The sequence below is a fragment of the Schistocerca piceifrons genome, chromosome 3, assembly GCF_021461385.2.
Source record: "Schistocerca piceifrons isolate TAMUIC-IGC-003096 chromosome 3, iqSchPice1.1, whole genome shotgun sequence".
NCBI lineage: Eukaryota > Metazoa > Arthropoda > Insecta > Orthoptera > Acrididae > Schistocerca > Schistocerca piceifrons.
In genome coordinates this window covers 747,872,134-747,892,611 of record NC_060140.1, presented here as the reverse complement: position 1 = coordinate 747,892,611, position 20,478 = coordinate 747,872,134, and the positions used below count along the sequence as shown (strand labels likewise).

The 20,478-nt window shown below is 43.3% G+C and overlaps 1 protein-coding gene and 1 non-coding gene across 2 annotated transcripts in view; one reads left to right on the top strand and one right to left on the bottom strand.

Annotated features, from left to right (window-relative positions):
- Nucleotides 1-20,478, top strand: part of LOC124789034 (RING finger protein 145-like) — a 175,870-nt gene that overhangs the window by 6,476 nt on the left and 148,916 nt on the right. The gene's annotated exons all lie outside the window — the stretch shown is intronic.
- Trnat-ugu lies at nucleotides 10,969-11,042 on the bottom strand. Its single transcript has one exon. It is a non-coding gene; the product is annotated as a tRNA-Thr (tRNA).

Here is a 20,478-nt window from a genome sequence, read left to right as displayed (position 1 = left end):
TGTGATACCCTCACCTGGCCAACCTCTGTGTTGTTGGTGCGCATTGCCAGATGTTTTTCTGCCCTGAGCTCCGCAGATTGACAGAGGGAGAATGCTGAGACCTCTGTAGATCTCATGGAGCAGGATCCTGCAGCCTCTGCACCCTGTAGCATTGAGTCTTCAAAGGCTGGCACTCGGAAGCTGCCAAGGTGACACCCCTTCATTTTTTCCCTCCTCCCCTTTCCTCATTATGACTCTCCTTCAATGGAACGTTTGTGGGCTTCAATCAAACAGAGGATTTATGGCTGCTATTTGAACTCTCACACTTCTTCCCAGTCTGTTTTGACCTTCCCGGACAGGTTCTCCCAGAACCTGTCCAAGAGGAGCCCTCTTGACTGACCTTCTCAATCAACTTAACCTCCTCCTGCCTTAACACAGGGCACCCATGTTCCTTTCAGACTGCACACACACCTATTCCGATTTGGACCTGTCCTTTTGCACAGCCCAGCTTGCCCATCATCTTGAGTGGTTCATTTTCTCTGACATATGATCAAGTGACCATTTCCTGTGTGCTCCCCATTTGCTGACACATACCCCACCTACGTGCACACTCAAATGGCAGCTTACTGGCGACCTTCAACGAACAACATTTTTCCAGTTGTGACGATCAGGTAGAATACCTTACAAATGTTATCCTTACTGCTGCAGAATGTTCCATTCCTCACACTTCCTCTTTACCACACCATGTCCCATGGTGGACTGAGACGTGGCACGATGCATTTTGCATCCTACAATGACAAACTACATTCATTATAAATGGTTGCATGCACAGTCTCTTTGTGTCCTTCGGGATAGCAAAAAAGGTAGCTGGATTTCATTCACTAGTTCTTTCAATAGTTCAGCTCCCTCTTCCGTCGTGTGGTCCAACCTCTAATGGCTCTCTGGACCAAGATCCATTCCCCAATCTCCAGCTTGACAGTAGCAGATGATCTCATAGTGGATGCTATTGCTATTTCCAACAACTTAGCCACCATTATGTGGAGATTTTGAGCTCCTCTCACTATCACCCTGCCTTCCTCCATTGGAAACGAGCAGAGGGGGCTCAGGCGATACCGTTTTCTTCTCAGAATTGAGAGTGCTACAATGTTGCCTTTACTATGAGGGAGCTAGATCATGCTCTCACATCATCCCAATCTTCTGCCCCATGGCCAGATGATACTCACATTCAGATGTAGCAGCACCTTTCTCTTGCATGCAAGCACTTTCTGCTTCATACGTACAACCACATTTGGGACATTTCCCAGACACTGGCGTGAAGCCACTGTCATACCCATACCTAAGCTCGGTAAGGACAAACATCTTCCTTTGAACTACCGCCCCATTTCTCTCACCAGCTCTGTTTACGAGGTGATGGAACGTATGATTCATGCCTGGCTGGTATGGTGCCTCAAGTCTCGCAGTTTACTAACCACTCCACAATGTGGATTTCAAGTGTGCCGTTCTGTAGTTGACCATCATGTCACTTTGTCCACACATGTCATGAATGATTTTCTGTGGAAATTCCAGATGGTGGCCATGTTTCTTTGATTTAGAGAAAGCCTGCAACATCTGTTGGAGGACTCGTATCCTCTGTGCCTTCTACACGTGTGGCTTCCATGGCTGCATGCTCCATTTCCTTCAGGAATTTTTAAAAGACTAAGGTTTCGAGGTACATGTGGGTTCTGCCGTGCTAGCCACCTTTATCCAGGAGAATGGTATCCCTCAGGGTTCCATCCTAAACGTCCCTCTCTTTGCTATCGTCATTTACCCTATAATGGCCTGGCTCCCACTGGGCATCTCAGGCTCCCTTTTCATTAGTGATTTTGCCATCCATCACAGTCCTCCAAAGACTTGTCTCATTGAGCAGCATCTTCAGTGATGTCTCGATTGTCTTTACTCATGGAGCATAGACAGTGGCTTTCATTTTTCCACTGACAGAACAATTTGTATGAATTTCAGGAGGCAAAATTGGTTTCTTCCACCATCTTTACATTTTGGGCCTGTTGCTCTTCTGTTTGTTGAAACTGTGAAATTCCTGGGGCTCCTGCTCGATAGGAAATTTTCTTGGTTCTCCCATGTGTCTTAACTGACAGCCTGCTGTACGTGGTCCCTCTATGTCCTATGTGTCCTCAGTGGTACTTCCTGGGTAGCAGATCAAACCATCGTCCTCCATTTGTACCAGCCTCTTGTCTGTTCGAAACTAGACTATGGATGTTTCGTTTATGCATTTGCACATCCGTCCCTCTTACGCCATCTCAAAACTACCCATCATTGTGGCATCCATTTGGCCACTGGCACCTTGTACACTAGCCCCATTGAGAGTGTATGCAGATGCTGCCAAACTACCACTGCCCTACCACTGTGACTTTCTCCTCAGCAGATATGCATGCATTTGTCTGCCATGTGTGGCAACCCATCCAAGCCTCATTCTTCTATGACTCCTTTGATCACCAGTAGAGGGCCCACCCCTCTTCTCTGTTACCTCCTGGAGTTAACTTTCGGCTCTTGCTCCAGCTTCTTAACTTCATGCTCTGATGGATGTGAACCATTCACCGCCTTGTTCTTCATTTGCTTCCTAAGGACACTGCTCCAGCCTCACTGCCGCCTTCAGTTTCATGACATTTGCATGGAACTTCGTGATAGTACCTTTGTGTACATTGATGGCTCTCAGACTGACCGTGTTATCAGGTGTGCCTTCTTCATTGGCACCAACGTTTTTCAGTATTGGCTTCCAGAATACTGCTCAGTATTTACTACAAAGCTCTTCACCCTGTATCAGCCCATGGAGGACATCCGGCGACACAGGCTTTTCAATTGCATAATCTGCTCTGACTCACTTAGTGCCCTTTGAAGCCTCTATGTGCTGTACACTGTCCATCCCTTAGTGAAAGGGTCCAGTTCAGCTGCCACTTGCTCACTCATAATGGAGCCACTGTGATATTTATGTGGGCTCCTGGTTACATCAGTCTGACAGGAAATGAGGCCACTGATGCTGCTGCCAAGGCTGCAGTCCTCGTACCTCAGCCTGCTAGTTCTTAATTCCTTCCGATGATCTCTTTGTTGCCATCTGTCAGCAGGTGGTTTCACTTTGGCATCACCACAGGTCTTTCCATCATGAGAACAGGCTCCGGGATTGTAAGCCTTTCCCAGCGGCTTGGACAGCCTCCTCTCATCCTTTTCGTCATGAGGAAATCATTTTAGCTAGGTTGTGTATCGGGCACTGTATTTTTAGCCATCACCATTTTTTAAAAGGTGCTCCCCCACAACTTTGTGCTCATTGCCATCTGTGATGGTTCACCACTTCTGACAGAATGGCCTTTCCTTAAGCACTTGTGTTCTCGTTTGTATTTGCTGTCTGAGTTATCGGCCGTTTTAGTGAATGGTGCACGTACTGTCAACCACATTTTACTTCTTATCCATTGTAGAAACATGGCGAAGGTTATTTAATTAGTTCAGGACCTTGGTTTATTTATGACATATCTTATAGACATTTCTCCACATTCCTGTTTTTAGCTGCCTTCTCTTCTGTCGATTGGGGTTAATGTGTAATCACTTTTAACTCCTCTCTTTGTCCTCGTGTTGTACAGTTCTGACATGGGTGCCTATGACCCTAGAAGTTTTTGTGCCCTAAAAACAAAACAAAACAAACATTTAGTACAGAATGTTAGAGGCTTCCTTGAAAAATTTTGGAGTGGACATCTTCTGAGCTTTTCTCTTTATCCAATAATGTGGCCTCTCCCATCCAGTTGCACAGAATCCGAAACTTTCTTCCTGGAGGTCTGCAGTGATATTCATCTGTCAGTGCTTCTTCCTGCATTCTGCCTGATTTTCGGATATGAGGTGGCAATATATCTTCAGATATCCTTGATGATCCCCTGCGGATCTGGGGGTTTGAATAGGCCTGAGTTATTCCTGCCTGTTGTAAGAGGCAACTAAAAGGAGTTTCACACATTGTGGCCTTTATGTGATGGTCCCCTGTAGGGTTTGACCTCCATTCTTCAAAATTTTCCCAAAGAGTGAGCCAGTTGGGGAAGGGCGCCTTACATGGTGCATTGTGAATTGAGATCTTTAGCCCACTTTCTCGCCGTCTCATTGCAGTTCATTCTCCATCTCTTGGGCAAGGACACCTTTCTGGGTCCGTTTTCCACCATGCACTATGCACTATACAGTGTCGCTTTCTGCACCGACAGTGACCATGGACTTCTTTGCACCTGATATCCAGCATGGTAGCCAGTCTGTTGTGGTGGGGCCGCCATGTACCCTGTTGGTTGTAGCCTCTTGACCACACATGGATAGCTCAGCTGATGCCTGCACTGTTAACTCGCCATGTATGCCAAGGGGTAAATGCCCATCCCCCTGGGGCATCGGGACTCCCGGCAATGGCCATTCTGCAAGGTGGCCTTTGCTGCGGCTGGGTGGTGCCCGTGGGGAGGACCCCTGTTCGGAGTGGGTGGCATCAGGGCGGATGACGCGCAATGAAGTGTAGTCCATCATCTCTTGCTGGTGGTGAAACACCAGCAATCTCTAAGCATTCACAAGCTCAATTCAGTGCACAGAAGCACTACCCCAAATCATCCTCCTCCCTGACGACACCATGGGAGGAAGGTCAGGCTAAGGATGGCAGCAGATCTTATTCGCCCCGGTACCTTGTATCTTCGAGAGCTGATGGGGGAATCTTTCATGACGATGAAGCCTCAGTTTTTTGTTGAGCATTTAGAGGACAAGTTTGGGGAGGTGGAGGGTTTGTCTAAAATGAGATCTGGGTCAGTCTTGATCAAAACAGCATCCACAGCCCATCACGGGCATTACTCGCTTGGGACAAGCTGGGGGACGTTTCTGTAACCATTACGCCCCATAAGAGCTTGGATATGGCCCATGGTATTATATTTCACAGGGACCTTCTTTTGCAGTCTAATGATGAGCTGCGCGCCATTTAGAGCGACAAGGTGCACATTTTGTCTGGTGTGTCCACCAGGGTCCAAAGGATAATCAGGTTGCAACCGGTTTCTTCATCTTGGCGTTTGAGGGTGGTACATTGCCCAACAAGGTCAAGGTGATTGTATACGGCTGTGATGTAAAGCCCTACATACCTCCCCCAACGCGGTGCTTTAAGTGCTGGAAGTTAGGCCATATGTCTTCCTGTTGTACTTCCAGCATCACATGTCGGGATTGCGGATGTCCATCACATCCCAATACTCCATGTGCCCCGTCTCCCATCTGTGTCAACCATGGATAGCACCATTTGCCTTGCTCGCCAGACTGCAGGATTCTCCAGAAAGAAAGGAAAGTCATGGAGTACAAGACCCTGGACTGACTGACCTACACTGAGGCTAAAAGAAAATTTGAATGCCAGCATCCTGTGCATATGACATCGTCTTATGCTGCCACTACAGCAGTTCTGGCATCATCAGCTCCGCCAATCCCAGTCACCTCTCAGAGCCAGAAGACCACACTTGCCCCCTTGATGGTGGGGGGCATTTCCCTCACTGTTGCTCCTGCACCACCTACTTCAGGAACAACACCCCCTCCCCCCCCCCCCCCCCCCAACCATCAGAGACGCCCATCCCCACTTCTAAGCCAGAGAAGCATAAGTCTTCTTCAGCTTCTCTCGCTAGGAAGGGGTCCCTTGGGTCACTCCCTTCCCAGGGTTCTGCTAGTGGGAAAAATGACACCCGCCAGCGGCTGAATAGCCCGAAAGCAGCTGGTCGTAGGGCTTCACGCTCATCCTCAATCCCGGAGACTGAGCCAGTGAAGTACTCCCAGCTAGGGAAACCCAAGGAGCACTGAGAGAAATCCAAAAAGAAAATCCCTAAGATCAAGGAAATTGCAGTGGCACCCACACCACCGCTACCTACGAGCTCTGTGCCTGAGAATGGGGTGGAGATTTTAGCGTCTGCTGAGGACCTAGATCTCGCCAGACCCTCAGACACAATGGTTATAGACTGCTCAGGCAATAAATCGGTGGCAGCAGGTGACTCTGAGGCATAAACTACCTCATTGAATGTTCCATGCCTTCCCAGTCTCAAGATGACATCATCCTCTAGTGGAATTGCGGTGGTTTTTTCCACTGCCTGGCTGAGCTACGGCAACTGTTAAGCTTTACACCTGCTATCTGTATTGCCCTCCAGGAAACCTGGTTCCTGGCAATGTGGACCCTGGCCCCTCCGCAGCTGTAAGGTATGTTACAGGAACCGTAGCGACTATAATTGAGTGTCAGGTGGAGTTTGCGTTTATGTCCTAAACTCAGTCTGTAATGAACCTGTGCCCCTTCAAACCCCTCTTGAACCTGTGGCTGTCAGAATAAGGATGACACAGGAAATAACTGCAATGTATATCTTCCTCCAGATCGTGCAATACCCCTGAATGTATTAGCTGCACTGATTGATCAACTCCCTACACCTTTCCTACTTTTGGGAGAAATTTAACACCCATAACCCCTTGTGGGGTGACACTGTGCTTACTGGCCGAGGCAGAGATGTCTAAACTTTACTGTCTCAGTTTGACCTCTGCATTACAGATCAGACATGCGCAACTGCTCACCAGTTACGTAGCACACATTCGTAGTTCTCCTGAACATCACTTCTGTGTGAACTGGAGTCCTTGCCTGTACCACCTCTCCTCGAGGTCCATTCACGTACACCTCCAAGGTGTACGTCTCGACCACAGCTTTGTCTGGACCTTTCACGTGGCGTTAAGGACTCCATTCACCCTGCGGCTCTCCACTGTCACTTACTCTCGACGTGTTCGGGGGCTCTGAAGTGTTTTACACGGACGGCTCGATGGTTGACGGTCGCGTTGGCTTTGCCTATATTTACGGTGGCCATATTAAACAGCATTCCTTACCCGATGGCTGCAGTTTATTCACTGCAGAGCTGGTGGCCATTTCTCGTGCACTTCAGTATCTCCGTTCATGCCCTGGGGAGTCTTTTCTTTTATGTGCTGACTCCTTGAGCAGCCTGAAAACTATCGACCAGTGCTACCCTCGTCATCCATTGGTAGTATCCATCCAGGAGTCCGTCTATGCCCTGGAACGGTCCAATAGTTCAGTGGTGTTCGTCTGCACCCCTGGTCACGTCGGAATCCCAGGAAATGAACTTGCTGACAGGCTTGCCAAACAGGCTACACAAACCATATGTGGAGATGGTCATCGCCACTACTGACCTGCATTCATTATTACGCCGCAAGGTTTTTCAGCTTTGGGAGACGGAATGGCAAAATCTCAGTATGCACAACAAACTGCTAGCCATTAAGGGGTCCATGAATGTGTGGAAGTCCTCGATGAGGGCCTCTCGCAGGGACGCCATGGTTCTCTGCCAGCTCCGCATTGGCCATGCCTGGGTGACCCACAGCTACCTCCTGCACCGTAAAGACCCACCTCAGTGTCGGTGCTGTGCCCGGTTGACAGTGACCCATATTCTTCTGCTCTCTCCTTCTTTGGCTGCCCTGCGACTTCATCTTTGGTTGCCGGACTCGTTATCATTGATTTTAGCAGACAGCACCTCATCGGCTGATTTGGTTTTATTTTTCATCTGTGAGGGTGGGTTTTATCATTCAATCTGAGTTTTAGCGCGTGCCCTTTGTCCCTCTATGTCCTCCACCATAGTGCTTTTAGGGTGGAGGTTTTAATGTGTTGCTGAGTGGCTGGCTTTTCCTTTTTATTTCTATGGTCGGCCAGCCACTGTAATCTGCTTCCTTGTTTTACTCTCTTCTAACTGTTTCTTGCATCTCTCAGTTGTTTTCTTGTCCTCTTTTGTTCCTTTTAGTGTTCATTGCCTTTCCCATTCTTTGTGTTTTGTGTTATAAGTCTCGGATGTTTTATTCTCACAGTTTTAGCATTGTTTTATTAGGAACAAGGGACTGATGACTTTGTAGTTTGGTCCCTTCCCCCTCTTTTAAACCAGCCAACCATATCCTTGTGATGCTTTGGATGCCTGAGATACATTGTTGTAGAGTACATATGTGTTTACAATAGCCATGTTAACAATTATAATGAAAAGTAGCCAATACAATCTTTTTTCCCAGGAACTGCCATTGTATGCTTCTCCAGAAGCCAGTCATGGTGGTCTATGCTGTAGCCCCTATATTTGTTATACTGACTCACAAAATAAAGCTGTTTGATGAGCTGCTTTTCATTTTGTCCTTTTTGTTATCTGGAAACTGAAACCAGACGCTTAATTAGATCAAAATTTGTTGCCAGTTAGACACAGGTGTTGTCATTCCACTTTACCATGGTGATTTGGTTGGTTGTGTTGACATGGGAATCATAACTTCTTCAATCTTTCTATGTTAAGATTTTATCTGATTTGAAAGGGCAATGAGCAGTCCTGTTTTGTCTTACTACTCCTGTGGCATGGAACTCTGTTTTAGTTCTACAAGCAGATACTATGAACCAAAAAAAGTTATCAAAATTCATATTACATCTGTTTGGGTCAGCGACACATTATAGCACTTTTTTCACGACTTGATTTCCCAAAGGTTAAGAATCTTCAGAGACATCTTCCCACAATACAGACCAAATTTATATCAACAGCCACCACTTCCACACAAAGCCCAAAATTTATGCTGAGACCTAATGGGTTTCCCTTTTAGAAATTGAGAGATTTTCACCAAAAATTCCCCACTTCTAGAAGTTTTCATTCATAATGACAATCAAATTTCTGACCTTGAACCCTTAACCACTTTTGTTATCATTCACTTAATTATTATATACAAAATGATACATTACTTTTAGTTAAAGTTATTTTTTATGTGGTATGCCACTTTTTACAAGGGCACCATGAGATCATCATCTTCAGACCAATAATGAATCTCTCTGGCTGCACAATGTGTGGTATCCAGATAAAATTAAGAAATCAGTAAAAACTTTCAGTTCGTTAACTAAGGTGGCTTGTTTTTCTTTCATAATGCTATTTCACAACTCAGAAGTAAGCAACTCCTCAAAAATGGCCTGTGGCATATAACCTTGTAGAGCTTTGACAATATTTTCATGGTTAGTTTGTGCCAGGCTACCTACATTGCCAAAACTGTAATTATGGTATGTCCTAGACCACATTGCTGTTGGTTCACTCTTCTTCTTTTTAGAGAAATGAATCTGCAGTTGGCACTGAACTTTAGTTTCCATGGTGGCACTAGATGAAGATGATGTAGAATAGATGGGAATGTTGTTGTCCTCCAGCACATTGATTTCTACTGTCCCTGGAATATCTTGCGCCATAGGACATCTGTTTCATCATCATCAAAACTACCCTCATTTGTTAGTTCATTGACATCAAGTGGTAATGCAACCACATCTGCCTCTATCTTCTCAGAAAACAAGTATTCCACAGCCTCCTCAGCTGATTTGAATGTTCTTTGCCAGTACATTTTAGAATTCCTGAAAGAAAAGGAAACTGGTCATGGGTATTATAACAGCCCAGCATGCTAGTTGTAGGACATCATTTTCAACTCAAAGTTTTTAGTACAAGATCACAGGTTTTCATCTGGTATTGTATATAACTAGCATTAATAGACTTTCAACATTCAACTACTATGTAAGCTGATTTACTTACACTTCTTGTAAGACTGTTTTTCAAGAATTGGTATTTTGTAGGGAGCGTTTCAGACCCATGAATTTGCTGGTATAATAAGAGCATTGTCTAAATAGATTTTATAAGGCTTTATGTAACTGATTTTATACCGCAAAGTGATTGTTAAAAACTCTCGTGAAATATGAGTTATCTATAATACCCAGAGTGTAATTTAATGACATAGTTGGAAATTTTAAAAGTTTGTGATGAGACACTCAGGTGATTGATGACACCTTTGTGATCTGAATCATGGGTGAGGACACCCTATCCATGTTCCTCCAGAACCTCAACACCTTCTGCCCCATTCACTTCACCTGGTCCTACTCAATCCAAAAAGCCATCTTCCTCGATATTGACTTCCACCTCAAAGATGGCTACATCAGTACCTCTGTCCATATCGAACCCACCCACCACCAGCAGTACCTCTACTTTGACAACTGCCACCTACTCCATACCAAGAAGTTCCTTCTATACGGCCTAACCACCATGGCCATCGTATCTGCAGTGATGAGCAGTTCCACTCAAAATATACTGAATGTCTCACTGAGGCCTTCACAGATCGTAATTACCCTCCCAGCCTTGTACAAAAACAGATCTCCCATGCCTTATCTTTCTTGTCACTGTCCACCTCCCAAAGTTCTGCCACCCAGCCACAGAGGAGCATTCGCCTGGTGACTCAGTACCACCCAGGGCTGGAGCAACTGAATTGCATTCTCTGCTAGGATTTTGACTACCTCTCATTGTGTCTTGAAATGAGAAATGTTCTATCTGCTATCCTTCCTACCGCTCCAACAGTGGCATTCCATTGCCCACCAGACCTACACAATGTCCTCATCCATCCCTGCACAACCCTGCTCCCAAACCCTTGCCTCATGGCTCATATCCTTTTAATAGACCTGTCTCATACATCCTCCCACCACCACCTACACTAGTCCGATCACAAACATTACCTATCCCATCAAAGGCAGGGCTACCTGTGAAACAAGTCATGTGATCTACAAGGGTGCAACCACTGTGCTGCATTGTATGGCTGGCTTCCAACAAACTGTGGCCAAGAAACAACTGGACCACCTTGTGCTGAGCATGCTGCCCAACACAACATTCTTCATTTCAGTGACCACTTCACAGCCTGTGCCATCTGAATTCTTCCCACCAACAGCAGCTTTTCTAAATTACACAGGTGTGATCTCTCCCTGCAATATATCCTACATACCCGTAACCCTCCTGGCCTCAGTCTTCATCCATCATTGTCCTCACCAGTCTACCCTGTTCCCTGTTCCTATTCCAGCACTAAATAGTCCTCTAATAAATGATGACTAACTGAAAACCCTCAGCTGCCGACAGGTGTTGTTGGTATACCTCGATGTGGACAGCTGAAAATGTGTGCCCCGACCGGGACTCGAACCCGGGATCTCCTGCTTACATGGCAGACGCTCTATCCATCTGAGCCACCGAGGACACAGATGAATAGCACGGTCATCAACAGTATTCTGTTCTTTTGAGAACAGTTACTGTCTTCATATATATAGTTAAAGGCTACCCAGCCATTGTCTTTCATCTGTGCGAATGCGCACAGGTTGCCCAAACTCTTACGGGAATCGCCAAAGCGTGCGCGAGTAATGAGCGAATGGGCAAATGTCTATAAGGTACATTACATATGTAGAATTGTGGACAGTTGGGAATATGAGTCTCACGGGAAGCGTGCAAGGGATAAGTCCCTCCAGTTGCACTATTCATCTGTGTCCTCGGTGGCTCAGATGGATAGAGCATCTGCCATGTTAGCAGGAGATCCTGGGTTCGAGTCCCTGTCGGGGCATACATTTTCAGCTGTCCACATCGAGGTATATCAACAACACCTGTCGGCAGCTGAGAGTTTTCAGTTAGTCATCATTTATTCCAGGGAAAAGCTGCACGGTCATCAACAGCATTCTGTTCTTTTGAGAACAGTTACTGTCTTCATATAAATAGCCCTCTGTTCCACCAACAAACCCAATCTTTTTACTTCTTTCTTTTTCCACTCCCCCCCCACCCCCATCCCTTCACCCTCTCCGCCACCCACCATTCAACCTCCCGACTGCACTTTAGCTTGCCTACCCTCTCTCCACCTCGTCCCAGCACGCCCCCCACTAACAGCAGTTTACTGGCCCCTGATCCTTACCCTGCTATCCCTCCCCCTCCCCACCCCAGCTTTCTCTTTACCCCCACCTGGCTGCCTCTCCCATCATGCGTTGCTGCTCATAGTCTGGCATCAGCTGCAGCTATCCTTTTCGAGACTGTTTCATCAATTGAAACTTCTGTTTCATCAATTGTTTGAATGTTTTCACTCAGTCTTTGGGTAGGAGTGTTTCCACTGACATGCTGTTCAACCTTTTCGGTTATACGTGAGTCATGGCTAGCGTTGCCAGATTTTATACAGACAAATAACATTTCTTATTTCAAGAAAAGGCAAATAAATGGCTTATTTCTAGCAAATGAAGTATTTTCAAAATGTGTGTATTTATTTACTTAAATACAAATTTTTCATACTTCTGATAAAAAATATCAATTTTAAGTTGGTTCGAAAAGTTTGTAACTGATGCTACATAGTAAATTTATGTTAAATAATGAACTTCCATTATTTAAATTTATTGAAGCTCTCTCCTTCCTCAGCTCTTTACACTTCACCAACAATCCTCTTTCGATAAACACTGCGGTGATTTGAAAAGATAGTATATAGGATACCATTTTTAATTGTTTGGGCACTTAATCACTGATTTTGCAATCATGTACTACCACTTGTTGGAAGTATTTTTTCATCATTGTTTATTAATTTTCCTTGGATTTCTTAAATTAATATAGCTTTGGAATATGAATCATCCTTGCAGATTTTGTGTGTCAATTAAGTTTACCTTGAGGATAATTTTTTATCCAGTTATATTTTTCCTTTCATTCATGTTTACATTTATATGCTATTTTTTCATCAGACGTACTGGGTAAATCAGAATCACTTGCCTTATTATTTGTTGCCTTTTAAGTTGCATTAAAGAACAACATACATTTATAAATTCCAAACTTTTTACGAGGGTTATTCAATAAGTAATGCCCCACTTTTTTTTCTCAGAACATATTTATTGTTAAGAGTCAGAATTTGGTGACAATATATATCAATATGTCTCTTCCATGTCCTGTTTTTCTATGTAGTCTCCATCACATTGTATGGCCGTATGCCAACATTGTGGAAGAACATGTATTCTGTGCTGGTAAAAGCTCTTGTCCTTTAGGTGTAGCCATGTTTTCATTGCATGATTGACACTCCCACAATCTTCAAAGTGTGTTCGCCGTAGAGAATCTTTAAGCACCCCAAAGAGATGCAAGTCCGAGGGTGCCAGGTCTGGACTGTAGGGTGAATGAGGCACCGATGTCCAACCCAATTTGGTGATGTGTTCCCGGATTCTCAGACTTTTGTGTGGGGACACATTATCATGTTGGAGCAAGATCTCTGCTGGACTCTTGTCCGATCGAACATGTCGTAAATTTTTCTCGAGTTTATTCAGAGTCTTCACATATGACTCTAACTGATGGTTGACCCTCTTGGCATCATATCCATAAGAATCATGCCATCACAGTCCCAGATGACTGTCACCATGACTTTTCTGGCAGAAGAGGTTGTCTTGAATTTCTTCTTTTGTGGTTAATGAGGATGATGCCACTCCATGGACTTGTTTCCGGCACAAAGTGGTGCAAGCAGCTTTCATCCCCCGTAACGATCTGTGATAGAAAAGCCTCTCCGTCAGTCACAAAACACTCCAACAAATCAGATGAAATGGCCTTTCTTTTAATCTTGTGGTCTGCTGTGAGCATTCGTGGAACCCATTGTGAGCACCTCTTTGAATATACGAGAGCCTCGATCATTGCGGATGCACTTCCAATGCTGACCAACAACTGTAGAGCCAATTGCCAAGCTGTGATGTGCCGGTCGGCACAAATAATGGTATCCTCACAATTCAGCATGTCTGGAACAGTGGCTGTGACAGGACATCCCGAGCGTGGCTGATCATGGAGCTCTGTTTCTGCATTTCCGGAGGCTGTAACTTTCTTTACCCATCGCCCAAATGTAATCTTATCAACTGCAGCATCACCACACACTGCACACAAACATTTATTAATGTTCATCATGGTTTCTATTTCTGCGCACAAGAATTCAATAATGGCACACTGCTTGTAATGTGAGTTCTATGTAGAAGCCATTTTGATGTTGTACTACAGCTCTACCATCTGCCAGAATGGATTGGAACTTCACTGGTCCCACAGAAAGAACATCAATTGTGAAGCACCAACAAGGATGTTTCTGTGTATATTAATGGATTTAAAAAATAAATAAATAAATAAATAAATGGGCATTACTTATTGAATGACACACACAAAACAATTGAAACATAAAAATCTGGGTGGTGCAACATAGGGTTACATGTGTTGAGCTGTCACTGCATATTAGTGTTGTCATTTAGATGTGTTTACATTTTGTGCCCTGTAACTGAGAAGGAAGTGGTTAACCATCTCAGTATAAGTGTAGATGAGTGTGGGGAAACCACGTAAAAAGCACACTCAGGTTGACCGGCAGAACTGACTCAAAACAAAGGGGGAATGAAACTGAGACAGCCCACAGCATGCAGACACAATACGCAGCTACCACGACACCCTCTTAAAATAACATATCAAAATTATTCAGCTGAATTGTGTTAAAACATAATGTATCCTTTTTCTAATAAGCTGTGAGTGAACTTGTTCAATACATGTCAGTTAACTGAGTTAGGGGTACGTTAGAAATTGGTGTCATTAGGTTTTTAAGCAGTTTTGATTTATTTCATACAGCACAAAATGTTTGTATGGATATTGATTTTTTTATGAAAGTGGAAAATATTATTTAACACTAGAATCACAGATATTTGGATATACCTAGAACTGTGGCTGGGTTGATGGGTTATTGCTATTAATAACGAATCTGTTCTTTGAACTGCTGGAAATTTTATTATGCAATCAACAAAAATAAAATAGCTCTTCACAAATTATCATTTATTATTTTAAAAAACTTACACATATTTGCTAGGTGCCTTTATTAGCTACCATCACATAATGAGCACAAATAATCATCTTTTGATGCACATTTATTGCAGACAGTTTTCTTGCACATATGACACTTCACAAATGATTTGTTTCCTTAACAGTTAGACTTTACATGGCATCATGTTTGCTTCTTGTAAGTCTCAGGAATGTCTTCAAGTGTGAGGGAGGTGCTAGTCTTCCTGGTTGTTGCATACTTCTCAGCAGGCTCCTCCCCTAGCTATGGTATGAAGACTCTGTGTTCCTTGTTTAGAGCATTGTACAATACCCAGGCATTTATCACAGCCAAATTCAGCAAGTTGTAAAATGTGTGACCAGGCCAACATCTCAATGGTACCTTGACAGAGTATTTGAGAACCATTTGGTCAACCATGTGTACTTCATATTTAGAGCCTTTATAAAATGTAACTGTAACTGGCTTCTTTTTCAAACCATCTTCAAGTTGAATGTAAGGATATATAGTGCTAAGAATCAGGACATTCTTGTTGCCTTTTCTCTGGTAAACTGTCATTGTGGTATCGTTCTTCTTCAACAATACTATGCTGCTTAACACTTCTTTCGCCTTCTTCATACAGACTGGACATTCCCTGTGAGATTGAGGTATGGTACCCAGTAGATTTACAGCATTTGCTTTCAAGGTTTCAGACGGAGCCAGGGAGGTGGAAAAATTGTCGCACGTCACATTTCTTCCTTTACTGAGGTAGGGTTACATAAATTTTTTCACAACAAAATCACTAATACGCTCACCACTCAGCCTTGTGTCACCCTCTCCTAGATAAGGAAAAGCATTTGCAATATATTTGGTGTCTTTAGCTACTGCCATCCAATACTTTTGCCCATATTTGTCCAGTTTTGAGGTCATGAACTGTGAGAATCTGCAACGGCACTTTGAAGGAAAAAGCTGTTCATCAATTGTTACATATGGACCCTGTATGTTGCTACATTGTGCATTCGTAATGAACTCGTACCAGACTTCTGATAGCAAAGTAAACTTGTCTTCTTTCAGTTTTTCTGATCTTGTGGATCTAATGTCAAATCTGACATAACACATTATCTCTCTGAATCTGTCACAAGCCATTGGTGACTTCACAAAATTATTTGCCCACTTCGATGACCACAAGATCTTTGCTTGTATAGCACCATGGACCTACAGTAAAGCTGTAAAAGCTTCCAGTTCTTAAACATAGTTCAATCATCTGAACCCAATTTTCGACGTGCTTCGGTCTTGGTGCATTGTACAAAGTGTCTCAAAACTTTTTCCACTATCATAAGATGCCAAGCATTGTAGGAGGTCTCATTCACGTTTTGTTTTGCATGGGGAGTTGGTCATGCATGGTCTTTGAAAACACTCTGCTGTCCATATCTGCCAGTCGAACAGTCACCTGTAACTCCCACTTTCCAGGTTGTTCCGTCTGGTGCTACAATATCTCTACCTGGAAGAAAGACTTTTTTTACAGCCGTTCTTGTAATAGTAGTAATTAGTATTACAACATGTATTTATGTTCAATATGTTGTGGAATATTAGAACAAAAACGCACCTTCACAAATGTGATGTAAGACTTGTAAAAACTCAAGAAAGGAACAACGTATAAACATCAGTGTTGCAATTGGAATTCATGTTAATGCAGCACATCATGAACAATAATTATTATAAAAACAAACACATAAATATACATACCTTTCTCTTTGGTATTTAGTAGAACATCCTCGGGAGTAACATCATCATCTCATGCCAGAACTACAGGTGATGGTAATTTTTCCTCAGATGAAGACTCCAGTGGCTCATACTCTAAGACTTGATCCAAAATCTCATTTAGCGCATTTAAAATGTTCTCTTCTGTTCGTAGATGTTTGGCTATAATGAATTTGTATGTTGCAAGCACTATTTATACGGTTAGAATGCACAGCTAAAACCATATTTCATGAAACAAAGCACTGGCTGCGCAATACTTACATACATGGTCAGACATGTTTCAACTTGCAATCCCTCTCCTCCCCTGCTGGAAAACTGCAAAGCCATCAGACCATCAGGCAGTGAGTTAAAAGGGCGCTTTGCGATTCTTGACCAAACACAACCTAACAATGAGCAGAAATTACACGAAAAATGCGATTGTAACAGCGGCTGTAGCAGAGGGCTCAAAACTGACCCATCCACAGTTCTAAGTGAATCTTCATATTTCTCTCTTAAGGTTTGCAAAATTGAGTGTAATTGCTAGTTACTTTATTTCATAAAAAGTCACAGAAGTTCAGCACTTTAGGCAACAATGCATAAAGTGGCAAACGAAAGAATTAAGAAGTCGTGGTTCTAGTGTTAACCACATTTCATTTACAATAGAAGTCTTAACAAAGTTAACCAAATCATAGATGCCATGTGGTGATACTACAGATTTTTTATTTTAACGGTGTACTTCTGCTAAGTTTTTAAAACAATATCTTGTTCATGTTCTTCATTTACAACCAGTTCCTCCCCTTTGTGTAGACTTGTCAGGCCATTGGAAAAACACTCTTCTAGGAATCAAAGTGGCTGGAGCATACAAATACAGGGTGTACATAAAGTCTGGGAACACTTTCAACTATTTATTGCACAAAAACTAAACATTGTACAGATGTCGTACATATTGCATTTTGATAAGAAACTCTGAAAGTTTTTTTTTTTTTTTTTTTTTTTTGTACAAACATTTGATATGCAAACTATGAATGATCCAGCAGATGTCAATACGGTAATCAAATTCTTGCCATGCCCATCCCAGCATGGCATCGTTGACTGTGGCAGTCGCTTCCCATATTCTCTCCCGGAGCTCTGCTACTTCACATGGGTAGAGGCGGCACATACACCAGATCTTTAATGTGACCCCACAGGAAAAAAGTCACATGGAATGAGATCTGGTGATCGGGGAGGCCATTTCATGAAACAGCTGTCTCCTTCTGGCAGCTCCATGTTCAGGTACCTACGAACTTCACGATGAAAATGGGGTGGAGGCCCATCTTGCTGAAAGATGAACGGAGAGTCTGATTGTATTTTAGGCAACAGCCATTGTTGCAAACGTGTCCAAGGAGGAATATCCAGTGACAGTGATCTTGGTGAAGAAGAATGGCCCATACAGTTTTCAAATTGTCAAGGCACAAAAAACATTTACCTTTCGGGAATCACGCTCAAGTTCAATTCATTCATGTGCATGCTTTGTACCCCAGATTTGACAATTATGCCTTTTCACTGTCCCATTAGTGTGAAAAGTGGCTTTGTTGCTAAAAATTAAGTGATCCACAATGCCATCCCCATCCTCATTCAGTTGTTGCAACTGTGAACAAAACTTGTCCTTGTTGTTGTCATTGAGCTTCTGCACTAGCTCCAATTTGAATGGTTTCATAGACAGCTTCTGTCGCAGGACTTTCCACACTGTCATTGGAGCCATTTCGAGTTCGCAGGATGCACGACACTCTGATTTCTTTGGACTCCTTATAAATGTCTCTGTACACACTCCACATTCACTTCACTCGCACTGGGACGTCTACTTCTCTTTGCTGGGCACAAACAACCTGTCGTAACAAATTTGTTGTGCCAGTGGTAAATGGCCTTCTTTGTTAGTGGCTTCTTATCATACTTGTTTCTAAACATTCTTTGAACAGCTGTAGTACACTTGTTTTTGTCAAACTCCAACACACAGAAAGCTCGCTCCACACCTGAACTCACCATGTTTTGCGACTAGCGCTGACTATCGGCAAATTACCAAACTAAGCTGTGGCAGTATACATAAAAAAAGAACTTTCAGGGTTTCTCTTCAAAATGACATATGTATGATGTCTGTACAATGTTTGGCTCTTGTGCAGTAAATAATTGAAAGTGTTTCTGGACTTTATGTACATCCTGTACTTTAAAGCGGCAATGGCCTTGCAGCAGTGGATACACCGGTTCCCATCAGATCACCGAAGTTAAGTGCTGTTGGCCGTGGCCGACACTTGGATGGGTCACCATCCGGGTCACCATGAGCTGTTGCCATTTTTCTGGGTGCACTCAGCCTCATGATGCCAATTGAGAAGCTACTCAACTGAATAGTAGTGGCTCCATTCAAAGAAAACTATTGTAACGACTGGGAGAACGGTGTGCTGACCACGCGCCCCTCCTATCCGCATCCTCAGCTGAGAATGACACGGCGGTCAGATGGTCCCGGTGGGCCACTTGTCGCCTGAAGACAGAGTGCTAACTAACTAACTGCTCTTTAAAGCAGCATTGGACAAAGATGACTTGGACTTCTGGTACTTCTTCCAAAAAGCTAGTGGATTAGATTTCTCTTCTATTCCTGTATATTTTGAACAAGTAAACAAACACGTCCAATTGTGCTTTAGTAAATCTCTCTGATGCTAACTAGTCTTGCTTTTCTGTTCCATGGGAAAGTCTAGGTCTTCTTCTTCTTCTTCTTCTTCACTTGTGTTTCAGCTTTCTATACTTGAGCCGCTACATGATCCACCACAACAGTGCCATTCTCCATGACATTTTTAGTTCTTAGACTACTGCAAAACCATTCTTTTTGAACTGAGTGGTCAAAATAGTCACTCTGGCACAGATGACAGTGCTGTCTTCTTCATAAGGTGTCATCTGTTTTTAGCAGGGTCTCCAATATGAGGGGTGTTTGAAAAGTCCGTTCAAAAATAAAAGCTACTCACGTGTTTGGGGAAAACCTTTTTTATTTTTCGACATAGTCTCCTTTTAGACTTATACACTTCGTCCAATGCTGTTCTAATTTATTGATCCCTTCTGAATAATAGGAATTGTCCAAGTCTGCAAAATAGCTATTAGTTGCTGCAATAACCTCTTCATTTGAATAAAATCTTTGTCCTGCCAGCCATTTCTTCAAATTGGGGAACAAATAGTAGTCCGAGGGAGCCAAGTCTGGAGAATAGGGGGGATGTGAACAAATTGGAATCCTATTTCCATTAATTTTATGACAACAACTGTTGAGGTGTGTGCTGGTGCATTGTCATGATGGAAAAGTACTTTTTTGCAGTCCAATCACCGGCGTTTTTCTTGCAGCTCAGTTTTCAAATGGTCCAGTAACGATGAATAACATGCACCTGTAATAGTTTTACCCTTTTCCAGATGGTTGATGAGGATTATTCCTTGTGAATCCCAAAAGACAGTCGCCATACCCATTCTGGCTGAAAGAATGGTCTTCATCTTTTTTTGCTGCAGATTCTCCCTTGGTAACACATTGTTTAGATTGTTGTTTGGTCTCAGGAGTATAGTAATGTATCCATGTTTCATCCACAGTGACGAAACGACGCTTAAAGTACTGCGGATTCTTCCTGAACAGCTGCAAACATCCTTGCAACACTTCACATGATTCCGTTTTTGGTCAGGCGTGAGCAATCACGGAACCCATCTTGCGGATAGCTTTCTCATGTCCAAATGTTTACACCAAATATTATGTACCCATTCATTTGAGATGCAGAGCACTAGCAATCTCACGCACCTTAACTCTTCTGTCATCCATCAGCGTATCATGGATTTTATCAATGACTTCTGAAGTTGTAACCTCCACAGGGCGTCCAGAACATTCAGCATTACTTGTGCCCATAAGGCAACCACTTATAAACTGTTCTAATTGAATGTGCAGAGTCACTATAATGTTTATAAAGCTTCTCTTAGTCTCCTGAGGTGTTTTGTCTTTCATAAACTAATGTTTAATCATCACACAAAATTCTTTTTCATCCATTTTTTGACAATCACCCGACTTGACACAAATGCTAAACACAAAGAAATAGACCAATATGGCTGAAACTTGGTGTGTGTTCCTTT